We start from the raw sequence: 14,240 nt of genomic DNA, 5'->3' as shown, positions 1-14,240 counted from the left end.
GGAGCGACGGGTGGTGTGTACAAATGGCAGGGATGTAGTCAATGCAAGCTGCTAACTTGTGCTTACTAGGAATTCCTCATTGAAGATCAACAATTGCAATGATCTATCCCATCACGATGAAATTTGAAAGATTACTCGGGCCTGTCGGCCAAGGCTATAAACTCGTTGAATACATCAATGTAGTGCGCGTGCGGCCCAGAATATCTAAGGGCATCATAGACCTGTTATTGCCCCAAATTTCCGCGGCCTAAAAGGCCGCAGTCCCTTTAAGAGGCTGGCCGCGAAGGGATACCTCCGCATATCTAGTTAGCAGGCTGAGGTCTCGTTTGTTAACGGAATTAACAAGACAAATCACTCCACCAACTAAGAACGGACATGCACCACCACCCATAGAATCAAGAAAAAGCTCTCAGTCTGTCAATCCTTACTATGTCTGGACCTGGTAAGTTTCCCCGTGTTGAGTCAAATTAGGCCGCCGGCTCCACTTCTGGTGGTGCCCTTCATTCAATTCCTTTAAGTTTCAGCCTTGCGACCATACTCCCCTAGAAACCAAAAACTTTTATTTCTCATAAGGTTCCAGCGGAGTCCTAAAAGCAACATCTGTTGATCCCTGTTCGGCATCGTTTATGGTTGAGACTAGGACGGTGTCTGATCGTTATTGAGCCCCCAACTTTCGTTCTTGATTAATGAAAATATCCTTGGGAAATGCTTTCGTAGTTGTTCGTCTTTCATAAATCCATGAATTTCACCTCTGACTATGAAATACAAATGCCCCCGATCGTCCCTGTTAATCATTACTCCGATCCCGAAGGCCAACGTAATAGGATCGAAATCCTATAATGTTATCCCATGCTAATGTATACAAAGCGTAGGCTTGCTTTGAGAACTCTAATTTCTTCAAAGTAACAGCGCCGGAGGCACGACCCGGCCAATTAAGTCCAGGAGCGCATCGCCGACAGAACGGACTAGACGACTGGTGCACACCTAAGGCGGACCATCCGGCCCATCCCAAAGTCCAACTACGAGCTTTTGAACTGTAACAACTTAAATATACACTATTGGAGCTGGAATTACTGCAGATGCTTGCACCAGACTTGCCCTCCAATGGATCCTCGTTAAGGGATTTAGATTGTACTCATTCCAATTACCAGACTCATAGAGCCCAGTATTGTTATTTATTGTCACTACCTCCCCATGTCAGGATTGGGTAATTTGCGTGCCTGTTGCCTTCCTTGGATGTGGTAGCCATTTCTCAGGCTCCCTCTCCGGAATCGAACCCTAATTCTCGATCACCCGTCACCACCATTGTAGGCCACTATCCTACCATCGAAAGTTGATAGGGCAGAAATTTGAATGATGCATCCTCGGCATGATGGTCGTGCGATCTCTCGAGTTATCATGAATCATCACAGCAACGGGCAGAGCCCGCATTGACCTTTTATCTAATAAATGCATCCCTTACAGCAGTCAAGGTTTGTTGCACGTTTTAGCTTTAGAATTACTACGGTTATCCGAGTAGTAGATACCATCAATGTCCTGACACATTCCATGGCCATGTCCTGCTATGTCTTGACACGTCCGGATACGTGCCATGGCTATGCCCTGCCATGTCCTGCGACATCCTGACACGTGAATGGCCATGCCCTGCGATGTCCTGCGACGTCCTGACACGTCCTGACCCGTGCCATGGCCATGCCCTGCGATGTCCTGCGACGTCCTGACACGTGCCATGGCCATGCCCTACCATGTCCTATGACGTCCTGGCACGTCCTGACCCGTGGCATGGCCTTGCCCTGCCATGTCCTGCGATGTCCTGACACATCCTGACCCGTGCCATGGCCACGTGCTACCATTTCCTGACACTTCCTGACCCGTGCCATGGCCATGTCCACCATGTCCTACGACGTCCTGACACGTCCTGACCCATGCCATGGCTATATCCTACGACATCCTGAAATGTGCTAACACGTGCCATGGCCACGCGCTACCATTTCCTGACACTTCCTGACCCGTGCCATGGCCATGTCCACCATATCCTGCGACGTCCTGACACGTTCTGACCTATGCAATGGCTATATCCTGCGATGTCCTGAAACGTCCTGACATGTGCCATGTCCATGTCCGTGGCACGTCCTAACCCGTGGCATGGCCTTGCCCTGCCATGTCCTGTGATATCCTGACACATCCTGACCCGTGCCATGGCCACGTGCTACCATTTCCTGACACTTCCTGACCCGTGCCATAGCCACGTGGTACCATTTCCTGACACTTCATGACCCGTGCCATGGCTATGTCCACCATGTCCTACGACTTCCTGACACGTCCTGACCCATGCCATGGCTATATCCTACAACGTCCTGAAACGTCCTGACACGTGCCATGGCCACGCGCTACCATTTCCTGACACTTCCTGACCCGTGCCATGGCCATGTCCACCATGTCCTGCAACGTCCTGACACGTACTGACCCATGTTGTTAGGGCCTGACTTTTTGTCATCGGGCGTGGCACGGCTGTGGCAAGGATTTGGGCGTGATGGCCTTGTCATTGGCCTATGTGTGGGCAAAACGATCATGTGGAAGACGAACAAGACATTGTCATTGAGGGCTGTTGTAGGCAAGTATGGGCCAAGACCTTGGGACAGGCAAGGTGCGCTTGGCATAAGCTTGACAAAGCTGCGTGGGCAATGTTAGGGCGGCATGGCATGGCATGCGCGCCAAAGTCAGTGGCATGGCACTTTGGGTTGTGGCAGCTAAGTGCGGGCTAAGCTAAGACAAGACGGAAATGCGGGATGATGGAAAAGGCTTTCAATAGCTAAGTCAAATCTATGTGAAGGAAAATACAAGCAATGGCACGAGGGAAATGAAGGTTGACATGAGCAAGGCAGATTTGGGCCAAGACAGTGTGCGGGCGGCAGCGGCGTCGGGCATGTGCGGCAAAATCACAGGCAGCGGATGCGGGCAAGGCATTGGCACGGAAGCAATGTCAAGATGTGCCAAGGCTGGGCGCAATGCCAGCCTTGGGCACGAATCAGCTGGCCAAGTGAAGAATGGCACATGCACTGCACATGGAAAGTAGTTGGCGGTTACCTTGTCATAACCTCTTTGTCCCATGATCTGATTATGCTTGTATCATGACCCCATTTCGTGTATAGTGTGTCCTAAGTAGTTGGGGATGTCAACTACATGTTAGGAGAAGATTAGTCTTAGTCCGACAAGTGGCAAAAGCTGTAGACAACAAGTGTCATGTGCTGCCAAGTCTAAGGGCTGCCTATATTTTATAAATAGGGCCTTTGTGACTTAGGCAGAAAAAGAGAGTGAATGTGGGGAATTTCGTGAGAAATTCTAAGTGGGAAACAGGAGTGAAACGTGAGGGTTTCAGTTGTTTCAAAAAGGGGCTAAGGTTTGGCATGGGCAGATCTTAGTGTTGACAAGAACGACTTGTGTTCTTTGTCAAAAGTGAGGGTCCTTTGTATATTTTCCACATTAATGCAAAGGTTGGGATTTTCCCGTATATGTGTGTGTTCTTTATTGAAATGCTGTCTAAATCTCGTTTAGGCCAAACTTGCCGAAAATTGGCTAAGTATTTTGGAAAGGCTGAGTCAAGTGTACGACTTGACTGCCGCGCGGGTGTGAGTTTTGACTGACTAAAATCGCCCCCGTGACAACTGGTATCAGAGCCAGGCAAGTTCGTGGCAGTGGCAAGACGATCGGTGGTAGAATTCGTGGGGCTATTTGAGAACATGGCTGGTGGCACAAATGCGGAACTGCGTCAAAGGATAGAGCAGTTGGAAGCACTCGTTGGGCAGGCTCTTGAAGCAAATGGAGATTCTTCTGTTCTTGCAAGAATGGCAAGGTTAGAGGCAGATTATGCAGCGAGACATGAAACAACGCTGGCAGAGATGGCCTTGGTATGCCAAGAGAAGGAAGAACTGCGCGAGGAAGTGGTTCAACTTCGGAGGGAATTGCAAACTGTTGTCCCTAGAAGTGATGAACGCACTAAGTTGAGGATTCCGGAGCCAAAGGCATATGGGGGTGCAAGAAGTGCCAAAGAACTGGAAAATTTCTTGTGGGATATGGAGCAGTATTTCCAGGCTGCACGTGTGGCGGATGAAGACAAGGTGATAATCACACCAATGTATTTGACTGGTGATGCAAAGGTGTGGTGGCACACACGAATGGCAGAAACGGAAAGTGCTGGACTGCCCAAGATTGGAACTTGGGAGATGCTGAAGAAGGAATTAAAATCCCAATTCCTTCCAACTAATTCGTCGTGGTTGGCACGAGATGGACTTCGTCGCTTGAAGCAAAGTGGTACAGTGGCGGAGTATGTCAAGGAATTTTCATCCTTGATGCTCAATGTAAGTAATTTGGCAGAGGAAGATAAGCTGCATTACTTCATGACTGGATTGAAGGGTTGGGCGCAATTGGAGTTGAGAAGGCAGAATGTTCAATGCCTTTCTACTGCCATTGCGGCGGCAGATGCGTTGGTGGACCTAAATATAGGTGATGACCCTGCTGGAACTTCGCATTCAATGGCTGACGGGAAAGCTAAGGAATGGAAGAAAAGAGGGAAGGGGCAAGCTGCTGAAGATGAGGGCTTTGCCAAGAATGTGAGACAAGAGAATCACAACGGCAAAGAAAGGAGCGGCAAGTTCAAAGGCTGCTTCACTTGTGGTGGACCGCACTTGAAGAAAGACTGTCCGGTGCAGGCTAGGGTGAATGCTATGCTGGCTGCAGAGAAACATGAACAAGTGGCGGAGGCAAATGCCATTGTGGCAGGTGGGAATGAAGCACCAAGGGCGGTGTATGTCAACAACCCCTTGGGGCTGCTTCATTAAGTCGGCTCGACGAGGACGTCGATTTCAAAAGGTGCAGGTGGTTTGTTAGGGCATGACTTTTTGTCATCGGGCATGGCACGGTTGTGGCAAGGATTTGGGCGTGGTGGCCTTGTCATTGGCCTATGTGCGGGCAAAACGATCATGCGGAAGAGGGACAAGACATTGTCATTGAGGGCTGTTGTAGGCAAGTATGGGCCAAGACCTTGGGACAGGCAAGGTGCGCTTGGCAAAGGCTTGACAAAGCTGCGTGGGCAATGTTAGGGCGGCATGGCACGGCATGCGCGCCAAAGTCAATGGCATGGCACTTTGGGTAGTGGCACCTAAGTGCGGGCTAAGCTAAGACAAGACGGAAATGCGGGATGATGGAAAAGGCTTTCAATAGCTAAGTCAAAGCTATGTGAAGGAAAATACAAGAAATGGCACGAGGGAAATGAAGGTTGACATGAGCAAGGCAGATTTGGGCCAAGACAGTGTGCGGGCGGCAGCGGCGTCGGGCATGTGCGGCAAAATCACAGGCAGCGGATGCGGGCAAGGCATTGGCACGGAAGCAATGTCAAGATGTGCCAAGGCTGGGCGCAATGCCAGCCTTGGGCACGAATCAGCTGGCCAAGTGAAGAATGGCACATGCAATGCACATGGAAAGTAGTTGGCGGTTACCTTGTCATAACCTCTTTGTCCCATGATCTGATTATGCTTGTATCATGACCCCATTTCGTGTATAGTGTGTCCTAAGTAGTTGGGGATGTCAACTACATGTTAGGAGCAGATTAGTCTTAGTCCGACAAGTGGGCAAAAGCTGTAGACAACAAGTGTCATGTGCTGCCAAGTCTAAGGGCTGCCTATATTTTATAAATAGGGCCTTTGTGACTTAGGCAGAAAAAGAGAGTGAATGTGGGGAATTTCGTGAGAAATTCTAAGTGGGAAACAAGAGTGAAACGTGAGGGTTTCAGTTGTTTCAAAAAGGGGCTAAGGTTTGGCATGGGCAGATCTTAGTGTTGACAAGAACGACTTGTGTTCTTTGTCAAAAGTGAGGGTCCTTTGTATATTTTCCACATTAATGCAAAGGTTGGGATTTTCCCGTATATGTGTGTGTTCTTTATTGAAATGCTGTCTAAATCTCGTTTAGGCCAAACTTGCCGAAAATTGGCTAAGTATTTTGGAAAGGCTGAGTCAAGTGTACGACTTGACTGCCGCGCGGGTGTGAGTTTTGACTGACTAAAATCGCCCCCGTGACAACTGGTATCAGAGCCAGGCAAGTTCGTGGCAGTGGCAAGACGATCGGTGGTAGAATTCGTGGGGCTATTTGAGAACATGGCTGGTGGCACAAATGCGGAACTGCGTCAAAGGATAGAGCAGTTGGAAGCACTCGTTGGGCAGGCTCTTGAAGCAAATGGAGATTCTTCTGTTCTTGCAAGAATGGCAAGGTTAGAGGCAGATTATGCAGCGAGACATGAAACAACGCTGGCAGAGATGGCCTTGGTATGCCAAGAGAAGGAAGAACTGCGCGAGGAAGTGGTTCAACTTCGGAGGGAATTGCAAACTGTTGTCCCTAGAAGTGATGAACGCACTAAGTTGAGGATTCCGGAGCCAAAGGCATATGGGGGTGCAAGAAGTGCCAAAGAACTGGAAAATTTCTTGTGGGATATGGAGCAGTATTTCCAAGCTGCACGTGTGGCGGATGAAGACAAGGTGATAATCACACCAATGTATTTGACTGGTGATGCAAAGGTGTGGTGGCGCACACGAATGGCAGAAATGGAAAGTGTTGGACTGCCCAAGATTGGAACTTGAGAGATGCTAAAGAAGGAACTAAAATCCTGATTCCTTCCAACTAATTCGTCGTGGTTGGCACGAGATGGACTTCGTCGCTTAAAGCAAAGTGGTACAGTGGCGGAGTATGTCAAGGAATTTTCATCCTTGATGCTCAATGTAAGTAATATGGCAGAGGAAGATAAGCTGCATTACTTCATGAGTGGATTGAAGGGTTGGGCGCAATTGGAGTTGAGAAGGCAGAATGTTCAATGCCTTTCTACTGCCATTGCGGCGGCAGATGCGTTGGCGGACCTAAATATAGGTGATGACCCTGCTGGAACTTCGCATTCAAAGGCTGACGGGAAAGCTAAGGAATGGAAGAAAAGAGGGAAGGGGCAAGCTGCCGAAGATGAGGGCTTTGCCAAAAATGTGAGACAAGAGAATCACAACGGCAAAGAAAGGAGCGGCAAGTTCAAAGGCTGCTTCACTTGTGGTGGACCGCACTTGAAGAAAGACTGTCCGGTGCAGGCTAGGGTGAATGCTATGCTGGCTGCAGAGAAACAGGAACAAGTGGCGGAGGCAAATGCCATTGTGGCAGGTGGGAATGAAGCACTAGGGGCGGTGTATGTCAACAACCCCTTGGGGCTGCTTCATTAAGTCGGCTCGACGAGGACGTCGATTTCAAAAGGTGCGGGTGGTTTGTTAGGGCCTGACTTTTTGTCATCGGGCGTGGCACGGCTGTGGCAAGGATTTGGGCGTGATGGCCTTGTCATTGGCCTATGTGCGGGCAAAACGATCATGCGGAAGACGGACAAGACATTGTCATTGATGGTTGTTGTAGGCAAGTATGGGCCAAGACCTTGGGACAGGCAAGGTGCGCTTGGCAAAGGCTTGACAAAGCTGCGTGGGCAATGTTAGGGCGGCATGGCACGGCATGCGCGCCAAAGACAGTGGCATGGCACTTTGGGTTGTGGCAGCTAAGTGCGGGCTAAGCTAAGACAAGACAGAAATGCGGGATGATGGAAAAGGCTTTCAATAGCTAAGTCAAAGCTATGTGAAGGAAAATACAAGCAATGGCACGAGGGAAATGAAGGTTGATATGAGCAAGGCAGATTTGGGCCAAGACAGTGTGCGGGCGGCAGCGGCGTCGGGCATGTGCGGCAAAATCACAGGCAGCGGATGCGGGCAAGGCATTGGCACGGAAGCAATGTCAAGATGTGCCAAGGCTGGGCGCAATGCCAGCCTTGGGCACGAATCAGCTGGCCAAGTGAAGAATGGCACATGCAATGCACATGGAAAGTAGTTGGCGGTTACCTTGTCATAACCTCTTTGCCCCATGATCTGATTATGCTTGTATCATGACCCCATTTCGTGTATAGTGTGTCCTAAGTAGTTGGGGATGTCAACTACATGTTAGGAGCAGATTAGTCTTAGTCCGACAAGCGGCAAAAGCTGTAGACAACAAGTGTCATGTGCTGCCAAGTCTAAGGGCTGCCTATATTTTATAAATAGGGCCTTTGTGACTTAGGCAGAAAAAGAGAGTGAATGTGGGGAATTTCGTGAGAAATTCTAAGTGGGAAACAAGAGTGAAATGTGAGGGTTTCAGTTGTTTCAAAAAGGGGCTAAGGTTTGTCATGGGCAGATCTTAGTGCTGACAAGAACGACTTGTGTTCTTTGTCAAAAGTGAGGGTCCTTTGTATATTTTCCACATTAATGCAAAGGTTGGGATTTTCCCGTATATGTGTGTGTTCTTTATTGACTTGCTGTCTAAATCTCGTTTAGGTCAAACTTGCCGAAAATTGGCTAAGTATTTTGGAAAGGCTGTGTCAAGTGTACGACTTGACTGCCGCGCGGGTGTGAGTTTTGACTGACTAAAATCGCCCCCGTGACACATGCCATGGTTATATCCTGTGATGTCCTGAAACGTCCTGACACGTTCCATGGCCATGTCCTGACACGTCCTGACACATGCTATGGCCACGCCCTGCCATGTGATGCGACGTCCTGACATGTGCCATGGCCATGCCCTGCCATGTCCTACGACGTCCTGACACATTCTGACCCATGACATGGCCACACCCTGCCATGTCCTGCGACGTCCTGACATGTCCTGACCTGTGCCATGGCCACTCCCTGCCATGTCCTGCACCGTCCTGACACGTCCTGACTCATGCCATGGCTACGCCTTGCCATGTCCTGCAACGTTCTGACTCGTCCCAACCCGTGCCATGGCCACGCTGCCATGTCCTGTGACATCCTGACACGTCCTGACTTGTGCCATGGCCACGCCTTGCCATATCCTGCGACATCCTGACATGTCCTGATCCGTGCCATGGCCATGCCCTGCCATGTCCTGCGACGTCCTGACACGTCCTGACCCATGCCATGGCCATGTCCTGTGATGTCCTGACACGTCCTAACTCGTGCCATGGCTACACCCTGCGACGCCCTGGCATGTCTTGACCTGTGCCATGGCCACACCCTGCCATGTCCTACGACGTCCTACCATGTCCTGTGTCGTACCATGGCCACGCCCTGCCATGCCCTTGGCCTCTCAAGCGACACCCCAAAAAACCTCTACTTGCGACGTAGCATTGGCACATCTCTCTTGGCTTGTGCCTTGGCCTCTCACCACGACACCTCAAAAAACCTATACTTGACAACTTGTATTAGCATATCATCCTTGGCATAGGCCTCGGCATCGTAAGCGACACACGAATAACCTCTACTTGCGGCATTGTATTGGCACATCCCCCTTGGCATAGGCCTCGGCCTCGCAACCGACATACCGAAAAACCTCTAGTAGTAAAATTTGGTTTAGTATTTCCCGTGACATGACTAAGTGTCAAGTCACATTGGCCACTTAATACACAAATAGTATACGTTCCAAGGTCTTGAGGACTTTTTCGATTTTCCAACACTTAGTATTATATATCATCAAGGGAGGAGTAAACCTCTTTTCGGAAAAGTTAGAAATTGATTGGATTGGAGGGGGAGGGACGAATCGGAGCAACAAAGGGCTGAATCTTAGTGGATTGTAGTAGCAAGGCTACTCTGCCACATACAATACCCCGTCGCATATTTAAGTCGTCTGCAAAGGATTCTACCCACCAATCGATGGAAATTATACTTCAAGGCGGCCACCGCGGCTCTTTCGCCGTGATGACTTAGCCAACGACATGTGCCCTTAGGGACCAAAGGCCCCTACTACGGGTCGGCAAGCGGACGGTGAGCGCATGAGTCTCTTCTAGCCCGGATTTTGACTTAGAGGCGTTCAGTCATAATACAGGGCACGGTAGCTTCACGCAACTAGCTTTTCAACCAAGTGCGATGACTAATTGTGCGAATCAATTGTTCCTCTCGTACTAGGTTGAATTAATATTGTGACACTGTCATCAGTAGGGTAAAAGTAATCTCACGACGATCTAAACCCAGCTCACATTCCCTATTGGTGGGTGAACAATCCAATATTTGGTGAATTCTACTTCACAATGATAGGAAGATCCAACATCGAAGGATCAAAAAGCAACGTCGCTATGAACACTTGGATGCCACAAGCTAGTTATCTATGTGGTAACTTTTCTGACACCTCTAGCTTTGAATTTCGAAGGTCCAAAGGATCGTTAGTCCACACTTTCACGATTCGTATTCGTACTGGAAATTAGAATCAAATGAGCTTTTACCCTTCTATTCCACACGAGCTTTCTGTTCTCGTTGAGCTCATCTTAGGACACCTGCGTTGTCTTTTAATATATGTGCTGCCCTAGCCAAACTCCCCAACTGACAATGTCTTCAGCCCGGATCGGCCTTCAAGCAAGCCTTGGGTCCAAAAAAAGGGGCAGTGCCCCGCTTCCGATTCACGAAATAAGTAAAATAACGTTAAAAGTAGTGGTATTTCACTTTTACCTTTCGGCTCCCACTTATACTACACCTCTCAAGTCATTTCACAAAGTCGGACTAGAGTCAAGCTCAATAGGGTCTTCTTTCCCCACTGATTCTGCCAAATCCGTTCCCTTGGCTGTGGTTTCGCTGGATAGTAGACATAGACAGTGGGAATCTCATTAATCCATTCATGCGCGCCACTAATTAGATGACGAGGCATTTGGCTACCTTAAGAGAGTCATAGTTACTTCCGCCATTTACCCGTGCTTAGTTGAATTTCTTCATTTTGATATTTAGAGCACTGGGCAGAAATCACATTACGTAAATATCTATAGGGACCATTGCAATGCTTTGTTTTAATTAAACAGTCGGATTTCCCTTGTCCGTACCAGTTCTGAGTTGGTTGTTCGATGCCCGGGAAAGGCCCCCGAATGAACCGGTCCCAGTACATCGCCCAGCTGGCATGCGGTGACCCGCTATCACTGTGGGAGCAGCTCGAGCAGTCCACCGACAACCCACAGGTGCGGGACTGGGACCCGCATGCCCAGCCTTCAGAGCCAATCCTTTTCCCGAAGTTACAAATCTATTTTGCCGACTTCCCTTGCCTACATTGTTCCATCGACCAGAGGTTGTTCACCTTGGAAACCTGATGCGGTTATGAGTACGACCGGGCATGGACGACACTCGGTCCTTCAGATTTTCAAAGGCCGTTGGGGGCGCACCGGACACCACGCGACGTGCGGTCATCTTCCAGCTACTGGACCCTACCTTCGACTAAGTTGTTTCCAGGGTGGGCAAGTTGTTAAACAGAAAAATAACTCTTCTCGAGGACCCCGCTGACAAATCCGGACTTCCTAACGTTGCTGTCAACCGCCACATCCCGGTTCAGGAATTTTAACCTGATTCCCTTTCAGAGTACACGTGAAATGCTCTATCTATCGGGGTTTCCCCGACCCTTAGGATTGACTAACCCATGTGCAAGTGCCGTTCACATAGGACCTTTCCCTTATTCGTCCTTCAAAGTTCTCATTTGAATATTTGCTACTACCACCAAGATCTGCATCGATAGCCGCTCTGCCCAAGGTTTTGTAGCGATAGTTGCGCCCTCCTACTCATCGAGGCCTAGCACTTGCCCCGACAGTCGGGTGTAGGTCACGTGCTTAAGCGCCATCCATTTTCGGGGCTAGTTGATTTGGCAAGTGAGTTGTTACACACTCTTTAGCGGATTTCGACTTCCATGACCACCGTCCTGCTGTCTTAATCGACCAACACCCTTTGTGGGATCTAGGTTAGCGCGCAGTTCGGCACCGTAACCCAAATTCCGATTCATCCCACATCGCCTGTTCTACTTACAAAAAATGGCCCACTTGGAACTCTTGATTCCGTGGCGCGGCTCAATAAAGCAGTCGCACCATCCTACCTATTTAAAGTTTTAGAATAGGTCGAGGGCATTGCAGCCCTGATGCCTCAAATCATTGGCTTTACCCGATACAACTCGCACGTGAGCTCCAGCTATCCTAAGGGAAACTTAGGAGGGAACCAGCTACTAGACAGTTCAATTAGTCTTTTGCCCCTATACCTAAGTTAGACGGACGATTTGCACGTCAGTATCGCTGTGGGCCTCCACCAGAGTTTCCTCTGGCTTTGCCCTGCTCAGGCGTAATTCACCATCTTTTGGGTCCCTACAGGTATGCTAACACTCAAACCCTTCACAAAAGATCAAGGTCGGTCAGTGGTGCACCGCTCAGGGGGATCCCACTAATCAAATTCCTTACGCCTTATGGGTTTACTCGCCTGTTGACTCGCACACATGTTAAACTCCCTTGTCCATGTTTCAAGACGGGTCAAATAGGGAGCCCACAGACCAGTGTTCGGAGCGCGCATATGCCGAAGCATGCTAGAGGTGAACGCTGCCTTCCACAATCAAGGAGACGACGTTCCACGAGCGTATCAAAAGCCCGGGCTTTAGCCTCCCCCCAATCCACACTGATCCATGCCCCGAGTTGATCGGGAGGCCGGCTTAACACCATTCCACTTCCGACCGGGGCGCATCGCTGGCCCTAATCCGCTTCCCTCCCGATAATTTCAAGCACTCTTTGACTCTCTTTTCAAAGTCCTTTTCATCTTTCCCTCGCGATACTTGTTTTCTATCGGTCTCTCGCCTGTATTTAGCCTGGGACGGAATTCACCACCTGATTTGGGCTGCATTCTCAAACAACCTGACTCATAGACAGCACCTCGTAGCGCGACAGGGTCCTGCCACAATAGGGCTCTCACCCTATTTCGCGCCCCCTTCCAGGGGACTTGGGCCTAGTCCGCCGTTGAGGATGCTTCTCCAGACTATAATTCGGACGATGGAGCCTCTCGATTCTAAGGCTAGGCTGTTCCCTGTTCGCTCGCCGTTACTAGGAGAATCCTTATAAGTTTCTTTTCCTCCGCTTATTGATATGCTCAAATTCAACGGGTAGTCCCGCCTAACCTGGGGTCGCGGTCGGAGCGCCTAAGTGCGATAAGGGTCGGGGAGCCTAAACATGTGACGAGTTGAAGCAGAGACATTATGATTGTTGAGTTTCAACCACTACATATCGTGACGTCCATCGCCGTGGACTCGCATTTAGGCCAACAACATGCTAGAGGTGCACAGGAGGCCAGTATCCGACCCACGACACTACCACGACCATGAGAATGGGAGCGATGTATGGGAGTGATGCGATGCGTGACGCCCAGGCAGACGTGCCCTTGACCTAATGGCTTTGGCCGCAACTTGTGTTCAAAGATTCGATGGTTCATGGGATTCTACAAATCACACCAAGTATCGCATTTCGCTACATTTTTCATCGATGCGAGAGCCGAGATATCCGTTGCCGAGAGTCGTTTGTGTTTCGAAAGAAGCACAAGTCCCCCCGTACGTGCCACGAATGGGGCGCAAGAGGCATGCTTTCAATTAAGTATTCCTTGGCTCTTTCCTTGCCGGGGTTCGTTAATCACCCAGCACGCACGCGAGCGCGCACGCTGGGGATAGGAGAGAGCCACGCGGACGAAGACCGCAGCACCCCGGCCATACTGCTCCCCAGTGTTTAAACAAGTTCGCGGGTCATTCTGCTTTGCAGGTTTCGACAATGATCCTTCCACAGGTTCACCTACGAAAACCTTGTTACAACTTCTCCTTCTTCTAAATGATAAGGTTCAATAGACTTCTCGCGACGTCGCAGGAAGCGAACCGCCCACGTCGCTGCGATCTGAATATTTCACTGGATCATTCAATCGGTAGGAGCGACGGGTGATGTGTACAAAGGGTAGGGACATAGTCAATGCGGACTGATGACTCGCGCATACTAGGAATTCCTCGTTGAAGACTAACAATTACAATGATTTATCCCCATCACGATGAAATTTCAAAGATTAGTCGGGCCTGTTGGCCAAGGCTATAAACTCGTTGAATACATCAGTGTAGCGCATGTGCGGCCCAGAACATCTAAGGGCATCACAGACCTATTATTGCCTCAAACTTTTGCGGCCTAAAAGACCGTAGTCCCTCTAAGAAGCTGGCTGCAAAGGGATACCTCCGCATAGCTAATTAGAAGACTGAGGTCTCATTCGTTAACTGAATTAACCAGATAAATCGTTCCACCAACTAAGAACAACCAATGCACCACCACCCATAGAATCAAGAAAGAGCTCTTAGTCTATCAATCCTTACTATGTCTGGACCTGGTAAGTTTTCTCATGTTGAGTCAAATTAAGCCGCAGGCTCCACTCCTGGTGCTG

General features: G+C 49.6%; 2 non-coding genes across 2 annotated transcripts; both read right to left on the bottom strand.

Annotated features, from left to right (window-relative positions):
• Positions 1-9,589: 9,589 nt before the first annotated feature.
• On the bottom strand, positions 9,590-12,960 carry LOC142173183 (28S ribosomal RNA). The gene has a single exon (XR_012702611.1). It is a non-coding gene; the product is annotated as a 28S ribosomal RNA (ribosomal RNA).
• Positions 12,961-13,189: 229 nt separating this feature from the next.
• Positions 13,190-13,345, bottom strand: LOC142173210 (5.8S ribosomal RNA). The gene has a single exon (XR_012702636.1). It is a non-coding gene; the product is annotated as a 5.8S ribosomal RNA (ribosomal RNA).
• Between the last annotated feature and the right edge of the window lie 895 nt (positions 13,346-14,240).

Source organism: Nicotiana tabacum, chromosome 18, assembly GCF_000715075.1.
Source record: "Nicotiana tabacum cultivar K326 chromosome 18, ASM71507v2, whole genome shotgun sequence".
Classification (NCBI taxonomy): Eukaryota; Viridiplantae; Streptophyta; class Magnoliopsida; order Solanales; family Solanaceae; genus Nicotiana; species Nicotiana tabacum.
This window is presented reverse-complemented; position numbering and strand designations above follow the sequence as displayed.